Source organism: Peromyscus californicus, unplaced genomic scaffold (assembly GCF_007827085.1).
Source record: "Peromyscus californicus insignis strain IS unplaced genomic scaffold, ASM782708v3 Scaffold_14__1_contigs__length_90479793_seg_2, whole genome shotgun sequence".
NCBI classification, from domain to species: domain Eukaryota; kingdom Metazoa; phylum Chordata; class Mammalia; order Rodentia; family Cricetidae; genus Peromyscus; species Peromyscus californicus.
In genome coordinates, this window is record NW_026294436.1 from 55,689,501 (window position 1) to 55,705,226 (window position 15,726).

The following is a 15,726-nucleotide window of genomic DNA, read 5'->3' on the forward strand; positions in this document are numbered from 1 at the left end:
ACAGATCCACATGTGCTTACATGGCTACTCCAAGCCAAGCAGAACTGTTGCTTCTTGCTTTCAGTTAAGGAGGGTGTTCTGTCTATAGATTCACAAATTAATATGCAAGATGGAGACATATATATGCAACCATAACATTCTACATATATGACAAGACAGTGACACCCAACTGCGTGTGCAGCTGTACACACGTGTAGACTTAAAGAGAGACTTAAGTACCCACAGCAGAAGGAGGCGGAAGTTTTTCATTAGCTGGACAGCAGAATGCAGAGCAAGCAAAGGGATGCTGGGGAATGTGGGGCTTGGAAGTGGATAGGATGGAAAGTGAGGACAGGTAGGAGAAAACAGCTCTGTGGCTTACTTCTAGATGTCTTGGAGTTCCTAGACCACCTCAGCTTTAAAGCAAAGAACGTGGTAGAAAAGCACATTGTGCTGATCCAGCCCAGCACTCCTAGAAACCATGGTGACAGATAATAACTCAGACTGGCTGATAGAAGGGCTGCCAGAGGCACAGGCCAACCCAATAAACTGCAAGAAGAGAATGGCAAATCAATAGTGTTAGAGAGGTGCAGAGAACAAAGAAACTGCTCTGGGGGTGGCAAGAGTGGTCCAGAATTCAAATGTGCTCATCAGTGTGGCTAGGAGGATGACGCTGACCAAGAGGAGATGGATGGATGAAAAATGCAGGGAACTGGCCTTGATGCAGGAGGTGGGAAAACTGTGAAGCATGCTTTGCCTTCTCATTTTCTCTGGTAGGGGCATGTACCAATCACCAAAGCAGAAAGCCCAGGAACACAGACTCCAAATCTCAACTCTCATCTTCATGACTGAACCCAAACTCTGAGAAGGCTAGAGGTTGCTAACATGGAGGTTCAAGATCAAGTACCAATTTGAGCAGAATCTCAGAGGCCAGGAGCAAGAACTGATGCTCTCATTCATCACTCAGCCCTCAACAGAAGACCTGGAGCTGCTGCCCTCACTCCAGCCCAGCTCTGTTTGGCCCAGTAATCCACACATCTCAGCACAGCAGGGCACGGTTGGAAGGGCAGTCTTCATCCCAGAAGGGCTAGAAGGGACTTCTCAATAATCAGATAAAATAAAAGATAGAGAGGAAATTTGCACACTTCTGCAGTTGAGAGAGCATGTGCACACACACACACATCTAGAAAACAGTGGAAAAGTGAGCAAGCAAGCCCAGGGATGAGACCCCTGAACAGAATGTCAAGCTTTAACTTTACATTCTCATGTCTAAACCCTGCAGCTGGTTCTTGACTTTTCTATACAAGGTAGTAATCGATGAGGGCTAAGCTCTATGATGAAAGACTGAAGTCTTGTGTTTTGTTTTTACCCTGGTGAGTCTACAAAGGACGATGAGGCCTGAATGAGGGATGGGAAGATCATGAGCCCAGGTTCATATAATGCAATACTTGGTTGGGCATGTTGGTTCATGCTTCTAATCCTAGCACTCAGGAGGCTGAGGCAGAAGGATCTTGAATTTGAGGCAAGCCAGAACTACACAGGAAAACTCTGTCTCCAAAAGAGGGGTCTGTTTATAATATATCATTTGCTACACAGATTTAGGAAATTTGAACAGATCAAAGGAAACGTGGCCCACTAAGTTCATTTAGTATGACACTTGCAGCTCTCAAAAGTAGGTCTCCCTGTTTGCCACTGGTCTTGGAATCAGATACTGTCACTGAGTCTCCAAAAGTCACAAGTGCCCAAGACATCCTCATGCTCTGAGGCAGATCCCCAGATGGCCACAGTAATTGCACTACAAAGTAAACCTGGGGCAGCCATCTCCTTGCACAGACTCTGCTGTACCCTTAGGAGACTTGAAGACTTCTGCTTCTCAGGGTCCAAAAAAAATGCCAGTTTTGTACCCAGAGCAGGTGTCCCCATATCAAGATGACATCCACAAATCCAGGACATTTGTACCAACTGTTCCTGTCCTCCAGTACTGGAAATCATCCAGAATGAGAGATAAATACATCCTCTCATGATTCCAAGAGCCGATCTTTTCTCCTTGCAGTATGCTAAAGTTGAAAATCTTTGCAGATTCTCAGTACACACTGTGTCCTTGAGGATCTGGCAGCTTGACATGACCCAGTCCTTCTTGGAGACAGCAGTGATTGCCACTAAGCAGGGGGAATAAAAGACACTAGTCTTTTAAGTTCTAACAGAACACAAAAGACAGATATGAGATTCAACAGTGACAGCATGCAAGGGTCACAGCTGTGATGAGGTATTACCTACAAAGTGCAGCACAGGTTCAGATGGACAAGCGCCTAATTCACTTGGGCACTGGTCAGAAGTGCTCAGAGAGGTCGTTTTTGAACTTGAAGGATGAGCAGTGGCTATTGAGTAGAAACAGAGGAAAGGGCCCATTCTAAGCAGGTACACAGCACACGTAGAAATAAAAGTTAGGCCAGCATGATTCACTGATGTGATTAGATGCTACCAGCCTTTGGCCCACCAGTGAAATGATGCCGAACAGGTGGATAGAGCAAGGCAAGGGGCTCCAACATCCTTCCTAAAAGCGTGGACAACCATTTAGGGTTTTGTTTTGGTTTTTTTTGCAATAAACTTTGTTGAGAGTTGGGTCTTAGCAACCCATCTCACGTTGTCAAGTTGCCTGCACCCACGGAGCCATCTCTCCATCCCTGAGCAATACACTTGGATCAGATGTACCTGGCTGCTTCCTGGATGATAGATCAGAGAGGGGAAGATGAGAACGACACCAGCGAGAGATAAGGACGATCTCAACCAGGACAAGAGGATTGGGAACAGGATGAGGGGATGTCTAGAAAGTCAGAGAGTCCAACAATGTAGCCACTAGGTAGGGAGATGAACCCAGCGTTTCCGGACTCTTTACCCTTACAGCAAAGGCGTACCCTCTGTTTCCTCAGCTCTTCTTCCTCCCCACTTAGACCTCTACAGGTTTGCTTTGGGAGCAGTGATCGGCCATACCTGAGTTTGCCATGACTCACACCTCATTTCTATGTCATTTACTACAAATGCTGGCCTAATGCCTATGTCACCTGAGTTTCATACTCCGCAATTGAATTCCTGTATCCTTTTGAACTGAAGTCCATTACCTCTCCTTGTTAGGAAAAGAGAGGATTTTGTGAAATGTATCCTCTCCCTCCTTCTTCCCCACTGAGCTCATTTTACATCAAGTTCACAGGGCAAGAACTAGATCTGATTCTATGGTCTCTGTCATGCCAAGCATGTTCTTGGCACCCAGTGAATGCTGATTACTTCTACCAACCACAAAAATAATAATCTATAAATACCTTGGCTTCCTGCAGTTGAGAGGAATTAACCACACTGCAATTAAGGAAAAGCTGTAGAAAACATTTAGTTAGCAACTTCCCAATGTAGACAACAAGATTAAGGCAATAAATACCAGCTCCAACATATTTCTTTAGTGGCATTTTGTAAAATAGTCCATAAAGTACTAAAGGCTGCCCAATGCCACAGCAGAATGCTTACAATGTATGAGTCACCCATAAGCTAAAATTGAAGAGATTAACCCATCATGTAAAAGACAGAAGAAAAAGCATCAACAATTTTTACTAATGCCAGAGAAGAGAGATTTTCCCCCTAAAATCTAGTTGATATAAAATATCATACTTTAGGCCAGCAAGATGTCTCAGTGGTTAAAAGTACTTGCCACAAAGCCTAGTGGCCTGAGTTTAATCTCCATAGCCCATGTAGTAGAAGGACAGAACTGAACTCCTGTAGGCTGTCCTCCGATCACCAAATGTATACCATGTCAGGCAGGCAGGCAGATGTGGGCGCACTCACGTGAACACACACACACACACACACACACACACACACACACACACACACACACGTGCACACACAATAAATGTAATAAAAATTTAAAACTGTACTTTAGAATAGCAGTTCTCAACCCCTTTGGCAAACCTCTATCTCCAAAAATATTTACATTACAATTCATAATGGTAGCAAAATTACAGTTATAAAGTAGCAATAAAAGTAATTTTATGTGGGGTCACAACATGAGGTATTAAAGGGTCACAGCATTAGGAAGGTTGAGACCCACTGGTTTAGAACTATGGAACAGTGCTATAGCATGATCTTATTTATATACTTCTAGAGAAAACTATAAATGGGTCTCTGGATTCAGGCACAATAGTAACCAAAAAAAGGACATGAAATCTACCAGACTTGGTTCAGACTAAGAATAGATAAGATAATAATACGTACCTAGAGAGAAATTTAGGTCCATGGCTGCTATAGACTCAACTCAAAAGAACCCTAAGCCATGGGTCAGACATCTAAGTCACCAGGTAATACTACATCACATCAATTACTACCGCACTACACCTCACTGACACAAAAGTTTCAAGGACAATCAGAAGCGATCACAAAGAAAAGACAAAAACCATATAGCTCAAAGAAACAAGGAACTGTGGATTCAAGGAAGGTGGGGAGTCCCCACAAGAATGGAGCACCAGTTCTAGAAATGGATCTTGGGCCATAATAGCCCCTCAGAGCCCTAGTAACCGAGGCACACTGAGGGGTTCAGAGGCCACCCCTGGTGTCACAGGGCTTCACAACTCAATGTGGAGATGTGACCCAGGAAGCTGTGCTCTAGATTTCTGACATCAGAAGAACATTTTATATCAGAGACAGAGTTTCAGAATAAGGTTACCATCGTGTTACGTGTTACTTTAATGAGCTGAAACTCAGCTGAATAATTATGAAGTTATCTTGAGTAATAATTGTCGCATTCCCATGAGCTCATCTCACTGGGTAATTAAAGGCAAGTCTCCTAGTTCCATCACACACACACTGGCCATTTAGGGAGGACTCTGGATTTTCTTGACTATCTCTCTAGTAAGGTGTGGTGGTTTGAAAGAAAGTGACCCCTATAGGGAATGGCACTATTAGGAGGTGTGGCTTTGTTGGAGTAGCTGTGGCCTTGTTGGAGGAAGTGCATCATTGCAGGGGTGGGGAGGAGGCTTTGAGGTCTCCTTTGCTCAAGCTATGCTCAGTGTGGGACACAGATGCTTCTGCTGCCTGTGGATCAAGATGTAGAACTCTCAGCTCCTTCTCCAGCACCATGTCTGCCTGCACGCCACCATGTCCCACCATGATGATAATGGACTAAACATTTGAAACTGTAAGCCAGCCCCAACTAAATGTTTTCCTTTATAAGAGCTGCCGTGTCTCTTCACAGCATTAGGAACTCTAAGACATAAGGTGATTTTACCTAAGCTGTGATCAAAGTGGTTAGAAAATGACTTAATACTAACTTGCTCTGCATCCATCTTTCCTATCCTACCCAGAAGTATCTCTGCCCTCATGAGAGTCCCTTGCCTGGGGAGGTATAACTGACATGCGCTTTCTCCTTCCTCCAAAGTCCAAGATGCGATCACTTTCGGGTAGAAGGAGTAATGCATGTGGCAGTATTTGGCAAAGTCTGATGTCCCATGACCTTCACATTCCAACAACCACACTTGAAAACTTCCTACAACCTTCATGTTGGTCAAGTGTTTCAGCCCACCTTCCTATGCAGGCCTGGGGCCACATGTCTAGGATCACATATGTGCCATCATTACTAGACTAGATTACTCCACAGTCATTTAAAGGACCCTCTGTTGTGCAGTTTCTGGTTTCAAAGTATTTCCATATTAGTCTCTCTCATTCAACCCAACCACACTGTTGCTTCTAGTCCACAGGTTAGAAACTTAAGGAATGGAGAAACACAGACACTTCCCCCAAAGTGTCCAAAGAAGTACAAAGGAGAAAATTGGTTTCCCTCTTCTCTTTATCTTAGTCACATCCCAAAGATGCCACCAGACAACACTAGAGCCCACAGAATGGTCCAAGAGGTCCATAAAAAGGACTGTTGCTTGTCACGGAAACCTGCAAAGAAGACTCTGAGGTTTAGAACAACTGAAGCACAGGAAAGGACCCCCTCCAGTGTGCTCCAGGTTCCCAGCTTTGTGAGCTGTCACTCACCCTCGCTGGGGTGGGCTTTGGTGATGCAACTGTCTTTGAGTTATTACTGCTCCCATAAGTACCCCCTCCCCCATGGTCCTCTAAGTAACCCCAATAAAACTCATTGGTTCACCAAAACAAACTGGTGGTATTCCTACTTCGGTGTGTCGTGGGCTCCCTATCAGGGGTGAGAAGACGTAGGTGTTGCGTCTCCCCAGGAAAAGTTTTATCACACAACATGCTGCAGAGCTTGGACAGTCGATAAACCAAATCACCTTGGAACACTTTCCAACTGCACAGGGAAGTATCCCTGCCTGCAAGGACACTCACTGCTCTTGGATCAGGCTGTTTACAACTATCACCGAAAGCAGCAGCTCTCAGTGGGAAGCCACAGTTCTAACCCCCACCTACCTCTACAACTAACACAATGAAGACCCTACTGAGCCCACTCCATGCCTTACTGGGCCCTGTCAGTCACCGCAGGATCAGCTGCCATCTACAGAGATGATGTGCTTGTATATCTACTTCCAATGGCACTGTGAGGCCTCAAGACTGAAGAGATGCGGTGAGTCCCCATACTTGACAGCAGGGATAGAACACAAGCAGCCACTCAAATGTTCAACCACATATAAAATACATACAAGTCCTGAATGCTCACGTGTCCCTCTGTATTCATCGACCTCCACTCTGGAAGTCTGAAGAGGAAACCCCTCTGGTTGTAAAAATCGTGAGAAAATAGGAAAGCATTTTTGCTTCTCATATGTTACTATGCACATCCTTAAATTTTAATTTTTTTCCATCTACAAAAATATGGAGAAGAATTAAAATTGGATCTACTTGTCCTAACTTAGCAAATCTTAGTGTGTTAGGTCTAGAGAAAGGCCCAAGGATTGGTATCATTTTTGTTTGGCCCTCAGGTGATTCTGAGATTAGCAGCCCATTCACCCACTAAATGCCATGGAACACACTGGGCAAGGTGTTTTCTTTAATGTAACCAGTGTAGCACCTGCCTAGGGAGGTTGAGCCCACAGTCAGGTGTGAAGGTACTACATGTGGTGGCCTCTCAGGGTTCTCATTCTGCTCAATACAAAGGAAGCTTCTAGGAAGACTCTCCCCTGCCTTGGCCAATGACTTGCCCTAATGAAAAGCACAGCAGAGACATTCTAATATCCTTGTCTGTTCCTCCTGTTCTTGGGAAATGGCAGGAACAAGGCTTTCAGAGAGTCCCGGAATGGTCATAGTTACTGCCTGAGATATGGATGGAGCAGGGAGCTGAAGACTCAACAGCTGTGGTACCAACGCGGAGAGGCCGCAAGACTCTTCTAGATGCAAAGCACTGGAGGCAAACAAAACCCACTCCTACACTTGCTGGCGAGGACTACAGTCCCTACAATGCGTTCAAATTACACTGCTACCACTTAGAGCCTTGAGACCTTGGTCCCATTTCTTAAACCTCTTCGTGACTTGGTTTCCCCATCTGCAGAATGGAAAAAAAATGCCTCCTTCTCTACAGGCCTGTTTTTAATAGAGCCGCTGTCAGAACAGGAGCTCAATGGATGATAGCCATTGCTATCCTGCAATAATTTGACACTAAGAAGGTGGACCTGGGCCCAGTCTCCGGGTAAGATGGCAGAGGACCGACAGTGCTCCGCTTCATGGCGGCCGGTGACCCTCACCCACGTTGAATACCCTGCAGGTGATCTCTCTGGCCACCCCCTTGCCTACCTGAGCCTCAGCCCTATTTTTGTTATTGTTGGTTTTGTGACCCTCATCATATTCAAGCGGGAGCTACACATGATCTCATTCCTTAGGGGCCTGGCACTGAATGAAGGTGTCAACTGACTGATCAAACACGTCATCCAGGAGCCTCGGCCCTGTGGAGGCCCACACACGGCAGTGGGCACTAAGGACGGGATGCCCTCCAGCCATTCCCAGTTTATGTGGTTCTTCTCTGTCTATTCCTTCCTTTTCCTGTATTTAAGAATGCATCAAACAAATAACGCCAGGTTCTTGGACTTGCTGTGGAGGCATGTGCTCACCCTAGGGCTCCTCACCGCAGCCTTTCTGGTCTCTTATATCAAGGTCTACCTGCTGTACCACACCTGGAGCCAGGTGCTCTATGGGGGTATTGCTGGAAGCCTCATGGCCATCCTTGGTTCATCTTCACCCAAGACGTTCTCACCCCACTGTTCCCCAGGGTAGCAGCCTGGCCCATCTCCGAGTTTTTCCTCATCCGGGGCAAGAGCCTCATTTCCAATGTGCTCTGGTTTGAGTACACAGTAACCAGGGCAGAAGCCAGGAACAGACACCTCAAGCTGGGGACAAAGCTGCAGTGATTGGTGGGCGTGGCTGGGTCAGCCCCCGAAGCTGGCCTGCGCCATGCCTCACAGGATGGACAGGATGATGGACGGAGGGGTGAAGCAGAGACCTCGACAGACCCAAGTCACCAAGTGGAGCCCCCTTTTTTTTTTTCTTATTTTAATTTTAATGGACATGGTGGACCAAAGGGCTGAGTGAGGCCCTCATCGAGGACCCAGGGAGGGCCTGCTGTCTGTGGGTCACATGGCCAGAGACCCTGGCTCTGCTGCTGCCAGCTCCTGACTGGGTGGAAAATGCTCTTGGCATGGGCCCCAGGTTGGGTAGAGCATGGGGGCTTGGTCCTCTGGTCTTGAGACCAGGAACTCCAGGTGGTGGAGTGCACACTATTTTTGGGGATTGTGGAGTTCAGGCTGAAGAGGCTGCTCCACAGTGGCTGCCCTGTGTACAAAGGGGCCCCGGTCAACTCCCAGGCCCCGTGCCTTGAGCTGGGGCGGCCTGCCTCCTGTTGGACCTGAGTGGGGCCTGGGGCCTGGGCCCATGAGTGAGGCCTCCCCTGTCCTCCCTGCTACCACTCCAGAACCTTGTCAGTGTTTCCTTGCCTGGGGGCAGGGCCCAGGGCGAGCAGAGCACCCGTCTGCTGCTGCTGTCATTGCGTTCTTCCCTAGACCCACCCAACATCACAAGGGCTTTCTCTGGTCCTCTATCCCTTCCTGACAAAAGAGCCTGCACACAGGGGTGAGCACGCCCAAGCGTTTATAGCTCCTTTTGTCTGGCCATCCAGTGGCAGTCTGTCTTCATCCCCACTTGAACAAACAGAGGAACCAGGAGCTAGGATTCTGGCAGTGTGGCAGTGCTGACACCCTCCCCCATCAGCTGTCCTGTGTGCTCTGGATCTGTCCCTGTCCTTCCTGGCCTGCCCTGGAGGCTGCCTGGGTGTGGGCTCTCCGACCCCCACCTGCCAGGTTGCAAGGAGTCCCTCTTAGGGCCTCTCTCCGAGTCAGCCTGCCACAGTTGTGGAGATGCTTCCGGAACTGCAGCAGCCCCTGAGGACTGTGTTCGAACCCTCTCTCCCCCTTTTCTCTGTGGAGGTCCTAACCTGCTGCTGAAGCACAAGTGTTTGGTGCTTTCCTTTCGTGTTAGTTAAAGGCCGTGTCCAAGCCCCTCGAGACGCCAGGGCCAGGGCTGGTTTCTAGGGAGGTAGTCAGTCACATTCCCTCCCCTTCCCCTAGGATTTTTGTTTTTGACTTTTTGCTTGAGACAAGCCAAGTGTGAGGTGGTTTAAGAAAATAAAATTGTTTTAAAATGAAATCTGAAACTCTGAAAAAAGAAGGTGGGCCTGGTGGTACGGTGGCTAAGGTGGGAGAAACCAGAATACCACGTCTAGCATAGCCGTTGCCTACAGAAAGCCTTAGACTCAACAACTAAGCCAACAAGCGCAAGTTAGTCTCAAGCAATTTATTAATCACATTCATTGCTGTGGAAGTTAGAGAGGCCCTGGCCTTAAGTGACATACAATTTAGATAGAAAGAATTAATATGATAAATCAAATCATACATACTATCAGCATGGTATCTGTATCTGTGTTCTGCAGAGTCGCAAGCTCTCTCAACACTGCTTGGGTTTTCAAAGGGAAGGACTTGTACCTGGGAAACATTTGGATTCATTCATTTTTCAGCACACAAGGGTTGGCTATGGAACCAACAGCAGGCTCACCAAGAGGGAGAGAAGCTTAATAAAAGAGAATGTCCAACCTCAAGGAGCTAGGGGCCCCTCCAAGACTGGCATCAGTGTCCTGAGGACTCAGAAGGGTCGGCAGGACTTTGCAAGGAGGCTGAGGTCAGAAACAATGTCCGAGATGCAGCGTTTGACCTGAGGGAATCAGGGGACACCTGGGTCAGGAAAAAATGACAGGCATAAATGGGGGGAAACATGCTATGAGCTCTTGGAGGTGACGAGACCGGCCTAAGCAGCATACAAAGTTTAAACTGTGGTGTAATGGGCTGTGATGGGAGGGGGCTGTTAAAAGGCGAAGCTGGATGGCATAGAGGCTAGCTTTATTTATTGAAGAGAAAGTCACTTAGGGAAAACAGCAAGACGATGACATAAGGCACGTGTGACCATAGGCCAAATGACTAGACAGATAATTTCAAGGAGGGCAGACACAGAGGCCTAGAACTGGCAGATGAGGCCTTCAGCGGCAACACGGAAGAGGCATGAACACAAGAAATGAAGACAACACAGAAGAGAGAGCTTAGCCCGGAGTTCAAAGCACTTGGCATGAGAATGCTCACAGGGGCTGGGCTCCACAGTCTGCTTCAGGCTATCTTGGAGGAAGACACTGTCTCAAAAAGCACTCAGATGGCTGGGGACGTAGCTTAGTTGGTACCATGCCGAGCATGGAAGGAGCCCTGGATGAGATCCCCAGCACCGCATAAAACTGGCCATGGTGGTACACACCTGTAATTCTAACACTTCAGAGGTGTGGACAGGAGGATCACGAAGTCAGCAAGTTTAAGGCTAGCCTGGCACGTTTTAAGACCCCGTCTAAATAAAGAAGTCAATGAAAATGAATAAATAAAGGAGCTGGAGAGGGGGCTCAGTGGTTGAGAGTACTTGTTCTTGCAGAGAACTGGAGTTCACTTCCCAGTGCCCACATAGTGGCTAACAACCTCCTGTAACTCCAGATGCGGGCCATCCAATGCCCTTTTCTGACATCACCAGGCACACAAGTGATACAGATACATATGAGCTGACAAGACACACACATAAAAGAAATCAATCTAAAAATGAATGTTTAAATTCACAAAACTTGGTCAATTCAACTTGCAAAAGCGTAACTCATTTAAGCCCTTATGAATCTCGGTATGCGGAGAAAGCGGGACATCAAGCCAGGGGTTGTCAAAGGGAAATGAGACTCTCCAGAGCCTGAGAGAAAGAATCAAAGGCTTCAGCAGGCCCACCCCAGAGTGACTCAATGGCCACCAAACTGAGCCAGCAGTGGAGAATTCCGTCTTGCAGCAGATCCCTGGAGGTTCGGAAGCATGTCTTCCAGCAAGAAGAGGAGCCAGGGGTCAACCACGGAGCAAAATCTTCCCCCACTTATCCATTCCCTGCACTGGCATTTGCTGACAAATTATCTTGCAAACAGCAGACATGTAAATATCTGCACTCACAGGACGAGAGAGGAGGGACACAGATGATAATGAGGAGGGAAAGCCAACTCCTATTGAAGAAAGATCACAGAGACACGGGTTTAGAATACAGACATTCGTATGAGGAGTTTTCATTAAGAGTTGTTGAATAATGATGAAGAAAATTATCACTATTTAATAGAATGTTGAATATTTCATTATGGTATGGTGACATTTTTTGTAAATGTGTAGAAGGAATGAAAACTGCGATCAGACTTAAACAATGGGAGACTAGAGATGGCATTTTCAGTTCAATTGAATGAGTATGTCCCCAAGGACAATGTAACATAATAAAGCTATTATTTCTAATAAGTGGGAAAAATTAATGTGGCAAATACTATTGAGAAAACTGAATTGCAATTTAGAGAAATACAATTTAGATCTAGGGGGGACTGGAGAAATGGCCAATGGCTAAGAGCAGGTACTGCAGAGGACCTAAGTTCAGTTCTTAGTACCCACATTAGGCAGCTCACAGGCATCTGTAACTTCCCTGCCATGATGGACTGAACCCTGGAACTATGAGCTACAATCAACTTCCTTCCTTAAGGTGGACTGAAGCCTAGAACTGTGAGCCACAATCAACTTCCTTCCTTCAGGTTCTTTTGTCAGATATTGTTTAATTTTTTAAAATTTATTTCTTTATTTGGGGGAGGGGTTATATGTGCCATTACACGTGAGTAGAGGTCAGAGGACAGCTTGCAGGAGGAGTCCTCTTCTCCTACAATCTGGGTCCTGGGGATCGAACTCTGGTCCTCAGGATTGGCAGCAAGCACCTTTACCCACTAAGCCATCTTGCTAGCCCTTGTTAAAGCAATCAGAAACATAACTAATAGGTATTGCACCACTATTCATGTCTTACTTGACAGTGGTGCTGTATGTGAGGAAACACTATTATTCTTGGGAATCTGCACAGAAGTACACAGGGATAAAGAAACTCATGTAAGCAAGTCCCTTTCAAGTGGTTCAGGAAAGGGCTGGGAGATGGCTCAAAAGTTAATATCTGCAGCTCTTCCAGAGGACCAGAGTCCAGTTCCCAGCACCCGCAACAGGTATGGGCTCACAACTACATGTAGCTCCAGATGCAGAGGATTTCATGGCCTCTCTCATCCTCCACAGGCACCACACACACGCCGTACATAAACATACACCACACACATGCAGTACACAAACACATACCACACACACGCAGTACACATACACACTCAGTCTCACACATATACACACAAAATAGGTAAAACTTTTTTAAAAAGTGGTTCAAGGAGAGACGTGTGTGTGTGTGTGTGTGTGTGTGTGTGTGTGTGTGTGTGTGTGTGTGTGTACATGCACTGATGAATAGAAGGAAGGGAAAAGCTAAATGCAAGATAAATTGCCATTCTTCATCCTGTTTGGCAGCTGCCATTCTCTGTGTTTGAAATGAATTCAAAATAACAGAAAAACAACTGCTGGGTGTGGTTGCACACGCCTTTCATCCCAGCTCATAGGAGGATCAGTAGTTCAAGGCCAGCCTGGGCTAAATGAGACCCTGCTTCAAAAACACTTACAGAGGGATGGGGAGTGGCAATAGCGGATGTAAAACTCCCTAGCATGTAGGGACTTGGGGAGAGTCACATTTGCAAGGGAAACACTAAAAAGACAACCCCCAAACGAACAAATTCATGTGTACATACTGGGTGAGGGGCACACAATGCAGCACAGTCTCTGAATGTGTCATGTTAATAGCTTTTAAATTTAGTGTCATATATTTTAGATATCAAAACAACAAAAAAATTTGGGGGGAGGAATTTGGGGTGTGGTAGCACGTGCCTGAAATGCCAGCATTTGTGAAGTAGAGGCAAACAGATTAGGAGTTCAAGGCTAGCCTTCACTATTTAGTAAGTTCAGAGCCAGCCTAGGCTACATAGTGTTAAAACACAAAATGATGATTGTATAATTTTACCTCAATTAGAAAGTTGTGTGTGTGTGTGTGTGTGTGTGTGTGTGTGTGTGTGTGTGTGTGTCTTGCTTTATACTATTGCTATTTTGCTATAATGTAGGGGAAATGTCAGTAAATAATCCTATAATAGTCAACTGGAGTTTTCTATTTAAATATATCCTGAAATCGATTGTTTTGTAAAAGGGGGGGCCATTTTAAATTATGGTACTCACCCAAATTTATGTGTTCATAAATTCCAGCTTTTAAATACTAAGTCTTAAAACAGAGGTTCACCTGTACGGCAATAATCTTGCTTCAAATGTCTTTAACTTCTCATGAATGAGTTAGTCTGCCCTGGCTGCAAACTTGCAATGATTGCTTCACGTCCCCTGTGTGGACACATTACCTAAGCCCTTATCCCACACCTGCAGGGAGGGAAGGTGCTACATCCTGACAGTCCAGACAATGACGGAAGAGTTCTTCCTCTATGAAGAACGAATTCTTGCTCGTTTTCACAGTCCCTGTTGTTTCTTCTGGTGACGAAGGGGCATGGTGCTGAGTGCCCTGTAGGATGACGTCACTCTACAAATGCACCCACTAAGACCCTGTGGAGCTACAGAGCTAACTAAAGGCACTGCACTCCTCTGAAAGTGGGGGTACCCATCCCTGTCACCACCAGCTGTGAGATTTGTGACAAGTCACTCAGCTTCCACTTCCTCATCAGCAAAGTGAAGCTATTGAACTGAATCTCTCAACTCCAGGAATGGATCTATTACCTGCTATGGGATGGTCTGTATGTCAAATGCTCTGATTGGTCAATAAATAAAACACTGATTGGCCAGGGGCCAGGCAGGAAGTAGGCAGGACAAGGTGAATTCTGGGAAACAGAAGTCTGAGGCAGGGAGACACTGCCAGCCGCCGCCTTGACAAGCAGCATGTGAAGATGCCGTAAGCCACGAGTCATGTGGCAAGGTATAGATTCATAGAAATGGATTAATTCAAGATATAAGAACACTTAGCATGAACCCTGCCACAGCCATACAGTTTGTAAGCAATAGAAGTCTCTGTGTTTACTTAGTTGGGTCTGAGCAGCTGTGGGACTGGCGGGTGTCTGAGATTTGTCCTGACTGTGGGCCAGGCAGGAAAACTCTAGCTACAATTACCCCTCAAAGGCAATGTTCCAAACATAACGAAGTAGAAGGTGCTGAGCTTTCAGAAGAAAATCCAGGACTCAGGCCTGTACATCATAGGGAACCCTGCTCCTGCAGTGATGTGAGTAAAAGAGAATCAGGGAACCCCAGTGTAGGTCCGTGTGTGTGTGTGTGTGTGTGTGTGTGTGTGTGTGTGTGTAAATCAACCTCAGTGTCATTCTCAGAACATACCCCACATTGTTTTTTAAGGCAAGGTCTCTCACTTGCCAAGCTGGCTGGCCAGCTGAGTCTCAGGGACCCACTTGTATTCAGCTCCTCAACGTCAGGATTTGAAACATGCACCATCGTGCCTAGCTTTCTTACACGCATTCTGGTTATCAAACTGGGGCCTACATGCTTGTACACCAAATCCTTTACCAACTAAGCCATGTCTCCAGCCTAGCCTGGGTCTCTTTTCAGAGTCTGTCTTAGATAGGGTTTCTATTGCTGTGAATAAGCACCATGCCCAAAGCACCTAGGGAGGAAGGAGCTGGTTTCATCTCACACTTCCAAGTCACAGTCAGTCCTTGAGGGCAGTCAGGGCAGGGACCTGGAGGTAGGAGCTGATGCAGAGGCCATGGAGGGGTGCTGCTTACTAGTGTGTTCCCCATGGCTTGCTCAACCTGCTTTATTATAGCACCCAGAGCCATCAGCCCAGAGGTGGCACTGCCCACAGTAAGGTGGACCCTCGCACATCAATCATCAATCAAGAAAATGCCCAAACGGGGTGCCCACAGACCAATCTGGTGGGAGCATTTTCTCAATTGAGGTTCCCTCTTCTATAAGGACTCTATCTATATCAAGATGATGACATAAAACTAGCCAGCACAGTATCCATATCCATGAAAAACAAACTCCAGGGTAAAGAGCGGAGGCATCCACACTCTGGGCAGCAGCAGACTGCTGAGGAATGCAGTCAGAAGTGGAGATGATTCGGAGACAACTCTGGGGAAACTGTACACAGTGAATAGAGAGAACATGTTTAAAAGTGAAGGAGAAAATCTAGAACAATCCTCTGCCTAGTTCCTGGGCCAGACTGCCAGTTTTGTCCTTGTTTCCTACCTGCCAATCAGCTGAATGACTGCACAGATTCCTGTCAGCCAAATGACTTGCAGAATAATTCCTCAGTGGTGAA

General features: G+C 46.5%; 1 protein-coding gene and 1 pseudogene across 4 annotated transcripts in view; one reads left to right on the forward strand and one right to left on the reverse strand.

Moving 5' to 3' along the window:
- CUNH1orf226 (chromosome unknown C1orf226 homolog) overlaps positions 1-15,726 on the reverse strand; it is a 299,814-nt gene that overhangs the window by 244,402 nt on the left and 39,686 nt on the right. The window lies entirely within an intron of this gene.
- Positions 7,076-8,315, forward strand: LOC128109955 (dolichyldiphosphatase 1-like; annotated as a pseudogene).